Below are 12,818 nucleotides of genomic sequence, written 5' to 3' on the forward strand. Positions count from 1 at the left end.
GTGATGCGCCACTTCTCGGCACTGTGTTTTGACAGTTACGATATCTCTGGTTTCCGCCGGCCACATGCCACACGGAACGTGTGTTTCCTTACATTACTCGAAGTTGATATCCATGACACCTCTTTGACAGCCATGACACTCTACCTTCAGTAGTATATATGGATACTGTCTGCAAAACAGGTTGTGAATAGAGTTAGTATTAATAACATAATAAATTACTACTTCACGTCTGATTCTGAAATTTTACCACATCAACAACAAACATTAGTATCTGATAAACTGTCTTCCTTTCATTATCTTGTAATTGTGTAAGCGAGATAAGTTTTGAAGAAATTTGATATTGTGTTTAAAGTTTGTCGGAAGTCGCTAACGTCCTCATTATCAAACACTAGACCAGCATAATCTGGCTAATTTGCACATGGTTTCAAGGAAAGCTAATGTTTCACTCATCTCATTGTTGATGACGTCATAATAACTGAACTACGAGTCAGATAATTTTGCAAGTACATCCAGTAATCACAGCGTGTGTGTAAAATGTGATGCGAATAGAATCAGTGATAAGGAAGTAATAAATTAAAACGTCAGACCTGATTCTGAAGTTTTACGGCATGAAAAGCAGGGAAATGTAGCACAGACAAACATTTTTCCTATTTTATTATTTTGTGTGTGTGTGTGTGTGTGTGTGTGTGTGTGTGTGTGTGTGTTTTAGAGGCTGTTAGCGAGAGGAAGATTGGAAAAGACTTGACATTTTGTGTAATGTACTGAGTAACAATTACTGAACTACATGAAATAAAATCGTCATAACTTCTGAACACTTTGCGATGGACGTCCAAACTACACGGTTGGCCGCGGGGCATAGTGGGAATTACTGTGCGCAGTGTGGTTTGATTTAGCGACGAAGCCCACTTTCATTTGGATGGGTTCGTAAATAAGCAAAATTGGCGCATTTGGTGGACTGAGAATCCGTATTTCACGATCGACAAGTCTTTTCACCCTCAAGGGGTCACTGTGTGCTTTGCAATGACCAGTCACGGATTAATCGGTGCGATATCCCTTGATGGCACGGTGGCTACCGAACGGTACGTGAAAGTTTTGGAAGATGATATCATCCCCATTGTTCCAAGTGACAAGAAGTGGTTCATGCAAGGCGGGGTTCGATCCCATCGAAGCAGGGGAGTGATATCCTTGAGGAGCACTTTGAGGACCGCATCATGGTTCTGGGCTACCCAGAAGCCACTAGCATGGGCCTCGATTGGCCGCCATATTCTCCGGATCTGAACACATGTGACCCCTTTTTGTGGGGCTATTTTTAAGACAAGGTGTACAGCAATATCCCCGAAATCATTTCTGTGCTGGAAACAGCCATTCCGGGCCGCGCGGGATTAGCCGAGCTGCCTTAGGCGCTGCAGTCGTGGACTGTGGGGCTGATCGCGGCGGAGGTTCGAGCCCTGCCTCGGGCGTGGGTGTGTGTGTGTGTTTGTTCTGAGGATAATTTAGGTTAAGTAGTGTGTAAGCTTAGGGACTGATAACCTTACCAGTTAAGTCCCATAATATTTCACACACATTTGAACATTTGAACACAGCCATTCCGGAGGTCATCACCACATCATCGACAATGATGGCAGGCAAATGAACCTAAATTCTAATATCTGTAGCGACGTTTACATGTCGAATAAAGTGTGGGCACGCCGTACTTTGTAACTAATTTATGTTACTTTTTTGGATGGTTCAGTAATTGTCACCCTGTTTGTTGGAAGTCACTAAGCGATCTCATTCTCAAGTATTGCATAAATACAGCTTGTGTAATTCGCTCGCCATGGTTTACTTGTCTCAGGACATATATACAGTTTCTAACTTTAATATCTGAATTATTGTTTCACACTTTTAGTAACATAGATCGTTTAAGGCCGGCCGCGGTGGTCTCGCGGTTCTAGGCGCCCAGTCCGGAACCGTGCGACTGCCACGGTCGCAGGTTCGAATCCTGCCTCGGGCATGGATGTGTGTGATGTCCTTCTGTTAGTTAGGTTTAAGTAGTTCTAGGGGACTGATGACCACAGCAGTTGAGTCCCATAGTGCTCAGAGCCATTTGAACCATTTTCGATCGTTTAGTAAAATAAATTTAAGTCCCTCGAGCAATTACCCGCTCCAATGAAATGGAAAAAAACGCCACTCAGTTCGTTTTCTAGAAGGTTCTTCAGGCGGATGCCCATAGTTATCACTTACATCGGTATCATTAATCTATTATAGAATTATGGAACATGAACATGTGTGTGACTTTCTTGATGACTTAAACTCTCCCGTGTAGGAATAATACGTGCATTCCGCTTAGCACGCATATTTTCTAACTTACAAAGGCCACTCCGTTTATACTTGAGGCATTAACGTAAAGGCGCACAGTTGTAAGCCGTGAAACGTAGTATCCGGAAAGTGTTCGGTACGGCTCCACGCTGTTCGCTATTCAAATAACTTGCAGTTGGACTCAATATTTCCTAGCAAATGTAGCTCAGCACGGCGGCCTAAATAAGGGTGCTTAAAAATTAAGCGAAGAACTCCTCTGCGAGAAAACGCCGATTCACGAAATCAGGTGCTCGAAGACGCTCATTAGTTTTTCACATGGTCGCATTTGTTAGACCGGTAAACAAAATTGTCGACACCGCCATAAAAGCATTCAGACTACAGACCTATCAGTCTTTTACAAACGGACTTCTAAAGGTTGTTACCGGTTCGGAAGTGGCAAGATCTGGGCTGTATGGAGGGAGCTCCAATACAGCCCACCGGAATCGCTGAACGAAATCACGTGTAATTGAGGACGTTGGTGGCCTGGGTTTGTCCTGGAATAAGTCGACACCTTTCGTTTGCAATCTCGGTCTTTTATACCGAATGGTCTGCTGGAGCCGTTCCATCGCGGCGCAGTGACATACAAGACCCACGCTCTTTTCATGAGAGAGGAAAGAACCACCTGCACACCGGTAGACCATTTTAAGTAAAAACGTCTGTTACATTTCAGTTTTGGCAGCACTTGGTCACGACAGTCATGATTAGATATTTTGTGTATGATAAATTTATTAAAAGTGCATAACAATGTTTCATTCTGACAGTGTATTAATTCTGAAAATATTAGCAATTCTCGTTTACTGTCACCTATTTTGACAACCTCCTGACGATTGATCAGCGTAGTAAGTATTGTATTAAAATGTTCTGTGCTTTTTTATGTTATACTTTCTGGCATGTTCGACATCCACGAGAATAATCTCATTTTTGGCTCTACGGAACGAAAAGTGAATCTATCTAATCCTTTTGTCCCAAAAGATTGTGGTCACGACTATCTTCGCGGATACCGTTCATTTTAACTTCTTAGAAAAAACATTCATCCTCTCAGGTGTCACAGGAAACGCTCACTTCTGACCCCTATGACGACGAGGTACCGCATAAAGACCTGGAGGGAGAAACCCATTCGCTTTGGCTCTTTCCTCGTCGTAGTGTTAGTGTGATACGTATCTTGGGACGTCTCCCGGTAGACCAATGTCGTGTGTGCTATATCTACCACACAAGCAATGGGGATATTGATTTCGTGTGGAAGCTGTCTCACAAGGATGCGGCTATCAGACTGAATCAATCGTTCGACGTGTCGTTACCTAAGGCGAGCGGCCAGACCTTAGCTCGTCTCCCACGTCTTTCTGCCTTTATCAATTACCTAACACCAAAAGCACATCTGTTTTCGTAACATTTCATTCACTCCGCAAATTTCCACGCTTTCGCGACAAAACTTTGAGCACTTACTAAGTTTCGCACGATATTCGCTGACCACCTGTGAACGTTACCTTACGTACTGAACTAGCGGAAAGAGATTATCAAATCTGAAGAGAGTTTTAGGAGCTGAAAAGGAAGTATTATAATACCGATACCGTTCGTAATATATACTGCCGACCTGCTGAATAATTCAGGAAGATGTGATTGTTCGTGGATGGAACTCTTGGATAGAACGAAGTCGCATTGACAGAAAACTGTCCCTATCTTTGCCGGCCGAAGTGGCCGCGCGGTTCTGGCGCTGCAGTCTGGAACTGCGAGACCGCTACGGTCGCAGGTTCGAATCCTGCCTTGGGCATGGATGTGTGTGATGTCCTTAGGTTAGTTAGGTTTAACTAGTTCTAAGTTCTAGGGGACTAATCACCTCAGCAGTTGAGTCCCATAGTGCTCAGAGCCATTTGAACCATTTGTCCCTATCTTTGAGTCATTCCAACGATCCCTTCAGCTCCAACTTTCATACCCTGGTACAGTCAGTGGTACCTGTCCAACAATGCCGCAAGGAGTCAGTCAAGAATCATTGGAAAAATCACCCAGACGTTCCGTCCTCCAGACCTCTACCTTACAGTCGGCTACCGCCAAAACACTCTAATGATAACAGTAAAATACCTTGAGTTACACTCGGCCCGATATAACCTGGGATCTCCACTTCATCAGCATCCAAAAGAAGGCCCAAAACAGACTAAAACCACGAACAGTTGGACTAGATCTCTCTGTTATCTTCCATACCTATACAACTCTCCTACTTTCATCTGTGGGAATGTTACGTGGACCTCACTCTCTCCAAAATTTTCCCATTCCTACAAACCCTAGAGCGGCGTGCTCTCCACCTTGTCTTTCATATGCCATCACCTTTTGCAACACATCCGCTATACCAGTTAATCAATTCTCCACACCTGCTCCAATATTTGCAACATCTTCGTGTATCCTGAATTTCCCGTAAATTTGGGTCCCAACATCGTGTAGTCTCCACCATCCTCGACAAGATTGGCCTGTTGGCTCGCACCCTTGCCAACAGGTGTCACCTTCCTTTCATCTTCATATACACTATCCGATCAGAAGTATCCGGACAAACAACTCTGTAATGTAGAATTGACCGCTAGATGCAACCGAAAGCAGCAGTACAAAAGGATGGAGGATTTATTGCGTTGTTAGCAGACAAGCATAGCAGCATAATAGTACGGAGACGTCAGTGTCTTCGGATGTGGAGTAGTTCAAATGGCTCTAAGCACTATGGGACTTAACATCTGAGGTCATCAGTCCCCTAGAATTTAGAACTACTTATATCTAAGTAACCTAAGGACATCACACACATCCATACCCGAGGCAGGATTCGAACCTGTGACCGTAGCAGCAGCGCGGCTCCGGACTGAAGCGGCTAGAACCGCTCGGCCACAGCGGTCCGCTGATGTGGAGCTGTGATTCGATGTTATCAGAGTAGCAATTCGATAAGAGCTATTTCAACTCTTCTACTGATGCCAATGTAATATGTTGAGGACACGACTGCAGAAACGCGAAGGACCAGTCACAGCTAAAGGAAGACAAGCCAGACATGATGTACTCAGAGACAAGGACATTAGATCATTGCTGAGTATGGTTGTAAAATCACTCAGGGATTCCACCGTAGAACAGCAGTCCACCTAGCACAATGACTGCGTAGGGCGTTAAAAGTAATGGGGTACAACGATCGAACAGCTCCATATAAACGCCACGTTTCCGTAGTCAGTGCTGAGCGCATTTGAGGTGCTGTGTAGAGCGACGTTGCTGGCCAGTGAATGACTCGAAATGAGTGATTTGGAGTGATGAAACACTCTTCACGCAATGGAATTCCGATGACAGGGTTTGGGTTTGGCTAATGCCTGGAGAGCTTCACTTGCCGTTGTGTACAGTGTCAGTAGTGCAGTGCGGAAGAGATGTTACGGTAAGTGGCTGCTGTTTGTGGTTATGGTGTGGTCCCCTTAAATGTGGTTAACCAATTGCTAGTTACTGAAATATATGAAAACTTCTACAGCATTTGTACTGCGTACATTATAGGGACATTTGAAAGACGATAACTGTATCAGCATAAGAATGCACCATCTATGAGGCAATGGTTTGTGGACAGTAACATCCCGAAAATTAAGTGTTCTGCCCGGAAGCCTAACCTGAACCCAATGGAACACTTTCAAAGGAGTTGCAGCGTCGACTTCACTCCAGACCCCAGTGTCAAACAGCCTACTCTGGTTTCAGTTCTTGAGGACGAATACGCTGCCATTTCTCCAAACATTCAGTAGAAGTGTCCACACCGGAGTTGAATCACTGATAACTGCGAAGAGTGGACACTCCCTACCTTAATGTCCAGTGACACCTGATCGTACACTTTCGATCAGATACTGTGCGCCGTATCAAATCTTACTTTCATAAAAATATGATTTGTATCCTCAATAATTGTTTTCCTTTAATCCGAACTATCTGATAAAAATTAATGGCTGAGGAACGGTAACATGTATAGAGGAGTGGGCGGCATTGGGTTGCTGATCCCGGACAGAAATTTTAAACAAACAAAAATAAAATAACCCAGAAAATATAGCAGCAAAAAGGAGAAAGCCCTACAAAGGAGACCCGCTGCATGAAACTGGGAAAATTACCAGTAAATCGCAGGAAGAAGTTACAATTTTCCAATACCTGGGAGTAAGTCAACTACGGACACACAAACTGTGTGGAAATGTAAAAAGAGTGTAAAAATTAGGAAAGGAAAAAGAAAACTGCAAAACAGGATGGAACTCTCTAACAGCACCAAAAGCGATTTGGCGCCAGTCAATAGCTGCTGCTTTCGTTTGCCTGGGAAAAGCAACCGAACTCTGAAACCTAATACCTTCAACAGCTAAGCAAAGAAAACAGCCTGAAAATATATGGCTGGGGCTTTTCGTTGTTCGATCGCGTCGGTGTTGCTATGCATGGGCAGGGAATAAGTGGAAGAAGGCAGCAAATTCGCATCTTTATACGGCACTGATAGTGCGATATGAGTGTGTTCCATAGCCCGTAATAGAAAGAGATGTTCCCTTCAGAACGCCAGCTACTCACGCTAGTGTGTCTTCATACAGTATACAGTCAATTCTCACCTTACGAACATCAAACGCAAGCATACCCCTACATCACGAGCAGCAGTCCCTCATTGTACCAGCAACTGGGTGGCTTTCTAACGCAGCGCAGATTATAGCGTAATTGCAATGAAATATTTATGATCACATCTCTGGTGCGATACATATGCTAAAGAAACATTAATGGCTACTGAAGAATCTTAAACATATACACAGTGTGTCTCAGTTCCGTTAAGGTTCTTCAATAAAACTGAAGTTAGCACTAATACATTGAGCTGTGTTCCTGGAACATGGTGGAGAGCAGACCCTTAAATTCTTTCGATCATACACAAGGGCCTTACCCGCACCGGATTAGGGTGCTTCATATAGCAGAACGCTGCCAGATGCGAATTTCTGAAGTAAAATGAAATGTGCGTATGCAATTTATTGCCGTGAGTCCCCTTTTGGGGAATTCGAATAAAGGTCTTACTTGTAGTGGATTCCGAACCTTCGTTGAATGTTCGACATCAGTAGTTGGCGATAATTTTTTTCTTCAGGAGTCAGCAAACAACCTTCAGCTCACAATGCCCGGGTCGGGAATGCGGAAATTCTTTGATTACTATCGATCGTTGGATTCAGTCGAATGCTCACATTGCCCATTTGGTACTTCATCCAGATACTACCAGGGCGCTGTTTACTATCACAGTTAAAGGAAAATGACTCCATCGCAATTAATTCAAGTTTGAGCGCTATTTAATGTTTATTTGGCACACTTTTTTCTAGTTTTCACTGATGTCCGTCGGCATGAAGATGCTTCACTGGTATGGTGTGCTATTTACTCCCCAGCAGTAGCATCCCTCCACTTTTTCTACACATACAAAATCCTGATCCAACCCATCCTTTGCTATGGAAATGTTGCACACATTCCCGCCCCACGAATTTTCTGTAAGTCCCTCTAAATCTTCGAACGCCATGTACTACGTCTCACTTCCAGCATTCTTTTACCTTCCACCACATGGAACCTCTACCATCAAATCCCACCCCTCCTCACCTACATCGAACACCTCGACATCTCCTATACTATCCGCAAACTAGATTCCAATAACCCCAGTGCCTACCCTATCATCACCAATCCTGCCATGCTGCCGCTGCTTTACAAACACGTCCCTTCGACACTACAGCTACACGTATTCCACATCATATGCCAATGTAGCTTCAACCATCTCCCAGACAAAGGGAGATATTTATCCCTCCAGCTTTAACGCTTCCCCACCCGTCCCACTCCACATCACGGCTCCTAGCCTTACCTCTTGTTATCACTACCCACTACCTTACCCACACACCATACTCCCCCCCCCCCCCAATCCTCTGTCTTCCCACTATCCACCCCAACCCTATGGGACATATTATCTCTTCCAGAAACGCTTTCCTCCTTCAGATTTTAAGAGATCGTGCAGTGCTTCAGTGCTTATCCTTAGAAGAATTTCGCGATTCTGCAATCTAATTTTTAAATATATATAATATCCTTTTTTAGATGTCTGTCTTCGATTTTTTAATTTTAGAGTAAATTCAGTCCTCATGTTGTTTTTCTCAACTTTGTTATATTTTTAAAAATTGCTCTTCGTTGAAGAGCTTAGTATTGTACCGCTGACAGCCTCCTCCCCCCCCCCCCCCCCCCCCCGATATGGGGCTACATGGATGAGAAAACAATAAACAAAACAGGCGGAAGTATTGCATGAAACTTTGACATCCCACACATTTTGTGCTTTTGCTTTGGAAACGACAGCTATACAAGAAGGCTGTAATCTTTATTCGTCATATTGTGTTCCAAAGCCTTTTTTAAACTGCGTATGTGAAAGCCATCGAAAACCCGAAGTGGGATACTAAAATGAGCTTTCCATCTTGTAGAAGTTTTAAGAGTAATACAACAGGACAAAAGGAGACAAACGTCTGGGTGTCTGTTACGGACGGCACCTCGTTTTATGACACCCTTCCGAACCGGTTTATGGGCTGATATTGTAAAGTTATTTGTAAATTTTACTCGATGTTGTAATCGCTGAAGTAACGTCACATACCCTCTCAAGCCATGAAATTTCATTTCGTTCCCTTCTCTCCTTCCAGGTGATTTACTTTTTTTTTTTTTTTTTTTGTCAAGCATTGTATGACAGTCAATCACCCTGTGTATTAACGTTTGTAAAAACCTTCTACAAGGATATCATTACTCATTCGTTAGACTGCCACTAGTCTGAGTTACCATGTTGTAAAGTGAATGCAACTCTTGGCTGCCTATCTCATCACCCGCTAAAGTGTTTGTTGCCAGACCTTCTCAGAGGTTGATTCCTGGAGCACTGTCTGGATCAGTTGCATGTTTTTGTTTTAATTAACTTCTGCTATATGCTGTTTTACAGCAGGTTTCAAATTTTTTTTATATATTATCGCCGTTCTTGGCGTGTAAGGCCTTCAGCCATGATTGTGGTCATTTGCCTTAAAATTCTGATTTGGTATTTGTATTTTAGCAGTAAGCTTTAAAGCCTTATTTACTGCCATTCCTGGCGTCTGATGCCTTCTGCTGTGTGTGGCGACTTACCTTAATATTTCAATACCTGTGAGTTGTGAATTGCAGTGAGTTCTTAAATGATTCTTAATTTATTGCCGTTGCTGGCGTGTAAGGCCTTCTGCCCAGATCACAGTGGCTTGCTTTTAAAACATTATCTGTTGTATCTGTATTTAATGGTGATTTGCTAAATTGTAACTCACTGAAAACACTATTATTTACACAATTGTTCATTCCTTCATTAACAAAGTGTGGTATTTTTTATTTCTTGTTGAGTCTGGAATTATTGGTTTAAAATAAATTGTGTGTCTACAATCGTAGCCGAATCCTGCCTTCCCTTGACTACCAGCTTTTAGTGTCGTTTCCGAATTAATTCGCATTGAATTTAGACAGTCACGTAGTTGCGCGCCCGAATTTAATACAGGTACAATTAGTGTCAGTCTTTCTCATACCGTAGATGTTAGCACACAAGAATGTTCAGGCTATGGGTCGGGTTCAATCCACATCACCGTACGTCTTGTTCTGTTTTAGGAAAACACGCGAAGAAAATGTTTGGCGATATCGTCTCCGGCTTCAGTGCTAAATATCTGGGAAACTGCGCGAAGTATGTATTTTTTCCTTAACAATTATTTCTCAGAACAAGCTACCCCTCATCATGCTTACAAGCTTTTAAGACTGCTTCCGACCACCCCGTATGTGGTCACAGGCTTTCTCAGTGTCAAGTGATACAAAAATTGCACATTTATTTCTGGTTAAGCTGCCGTGATTGGCGGATGGGTCACATTCAGAATTTGTCATCAGAAGAATGGTCGACAGGGAAGTAACAGTGACTGACAGAAATAAATTTGTTAGCAATTAAATGATAATTAAATGGACACCCTAGCTGCAAACAGGCGTTGATGTTTGGGGAAGACGCTCTATCCATCTGAGCCACCGAGGGCACAGAAGATAGTGCGCTTGCAGGGACTTATCCCTTGCACGCTCCCCGTGAGACCCACATTCCAACATGTCCACACCACTACATTCGTAGTGCTCCTAATAGATGTTTGCCCATCATACTCATTACTCGTGGCAGATTAATCTACCAAGTCCCGTACGAGTTCAGGCATAGCGTGTGTGTTCGCAGAAGAAGGTCAATGGCCGGGAAGCCATATTTTAACTATATATGACGGTATCGTCTGTTCCCGAAAGAACAGTACCGTAGATGCCCATGCAGCTTTGCTAGAAATGAAACGATAAGCAGGAGATCCCGGGTTCAAGTCCCGGTCGGGGCACACATTTTCAACATGTCCCCATTGAAGTAGATCACCGCCTGTTTCCAGCTAGCGCGTCGATTTAAGTATCATTTCATTGCTAGCAAAGATGCATGGTCATCTACGGTAACTGTTCTTTCGCGAACAGATACTACAGTCATTTATAGATAAATTTGTTAGCAACAAAGGAAGATAGTAGATTATTGTTCACGGAGACGAAGGTGTCCTCATTACTTTCTGGAACACCTGTACATGCAGTGTGTCGCCATCCACAGTGGGCTTTCGCATTAACGCGACCCACGAATTTGACCCCAGCTGTGTCGGTCGTGTACGCAGTAAGGGAGCCGACGTTTCGGGAGGCGGCGTGACTGATGGCCGCACTCCAAACATTTGCAGAGCGCAGCCGTGCTGTGGTGCGCTGCCCGCTTTCGGCCACTGGTTGAGTTTACAGTGTGCGCCACACCAGCAGCCCGTGGGCTTCCTTTCACCTGACCTACAGGGACATGCTAATGACCAGTGCCCAGCACTCTCTGTCGCTAAGTGACTAAATTGGGAATTCTTTAGTAAGCGAGGAGCTGGTAGTAGTACCGTGCCACGTCACAAAAAGCACATTTCAACCAGAAATGTCAGATTTATACTAAAAGGATGTCCAACAGTTGTTATGTGCTTCTCTAACATGTTAGCACTGAGAGACGCAAATGAATGCAATCAAAGCAACAATATAGAGTTCGAATTAGAAATTAAGCAGTTTAACTTGAGGTTACAAATAGTAACATTGCTTAGACTTTCACTCCATTCCTGTCGTTCTGTTTCAACACAAATTAGCCGAGCGGTCTGGGGCGCTGCAGTCATGGACTATGCAGCTGGTCCCGGCGGAGGTTCGAGTCCTCCCTCGGGCATGGCTGTGTGTGTGTGTTTGTCCTTACGATAATTTAGGTTAGGTAGTGTGTAAGCTTAGGGACTGATGACCTTAGCAGTTAAGTCCCGTAAGATTTCACACACACTTGAACTTTTTTTTTTCAACACAAATAAAGCACAGTATCAACTTATGTGTTACTACACCAGATGGGAAAAAATTCAGTTCACAACTACTTAATGACAATAGAGTGAACACAAGTAAAGATTTAGGTAACAGATCAGAACATTCAACGAACCACTATAACAGGACTTTGAAAATAATGGGCAACTGTAAAGACTGTAGAAATGAAATCTGAAGAGCAGTGCCCATCTGTACTAAAATTAACCGTTAGTACCTAAATAAATTATACAAAGCCAGCACGAATGCTGCTAAATTACAAACTGGACTCAAACCTGGTAGACAGCTGAATAACAGTAGCATAGACGGACTGAATTTAGCAATGTACATAACTTGAATTGAAACAGATTACTGAGGCTAGTTCCACAAAAGAGCGTTTGAATAAATTTTAAACAATAACGCCAACAAGGCTTCAACTAGAAGCAGCAAGCAGTAAAATTAATCCTGAGGGCCAAATAAAGCACTAAAGCAGCTAAAATAATACTAGAAAGTTATTAACACAGCTTAAAACGGATAGAGAGAAATTACTACACTACTGGCCATTAAAATCGCTACACCAAGAAGAAATGCAGATGATAAACGGGTATTCATTAGATAAATACATTATACTAGAACTGACATGTGATTACATTTTCACGCAATTTGAGTGCATAGATGCTGAGAAATCTGTACCCAGACCAATCACATCTGGCCGTAATAACGGCCTTGATACGGCTGGCCATTGAGTAAAACAGACCTTGGATGGCGTGTACAGGTACAGCTGCCCATGCAGCTTCAACACGATACCACAGTTCATCAAGAGTAGTGACTGGCGTATTGTGAATAGCCAGTTGCTCGGCCACCATTGACCAGACGTTTTCAATTAGTGAGACATCTGGAGAATGTGCTGGCCAGGGCAGCAGTCGAACATTTTCTGTATCCAGAAAGGCCCGTATAGGACCTGCAACATGCGGTCGTGCATTATTCTGCTGAAATGTAGGGTTTCGCAGGGATCGAATGAAGAGTAGAGGGCCGGCCGGAGTGGCCGTGCGGTTCTAGGCGCTACAGTCTGGAGCCGAGCGACCACTACGGTCGCAGGTTCGAATCCTGCCTCGGGCATGGATGTGTGTGAT

The sequence above is a fragment of the Schistocerca nitens genome, chromosome 1, assembly GCF_023898315.1.
Source record: "Schistocerca nitens isolate TAMUIC-IGC-003100 chromosome 1, iqSchNite1.1, whole genome shotgun sequence".
In the NCBI taxonomy this organism is placed as follows: Eukaryota; Metazoa; Arthropoda; class Insecta; order Orthoptera; family Acrididae; genus Schistocerca; species Schistocerca nitens.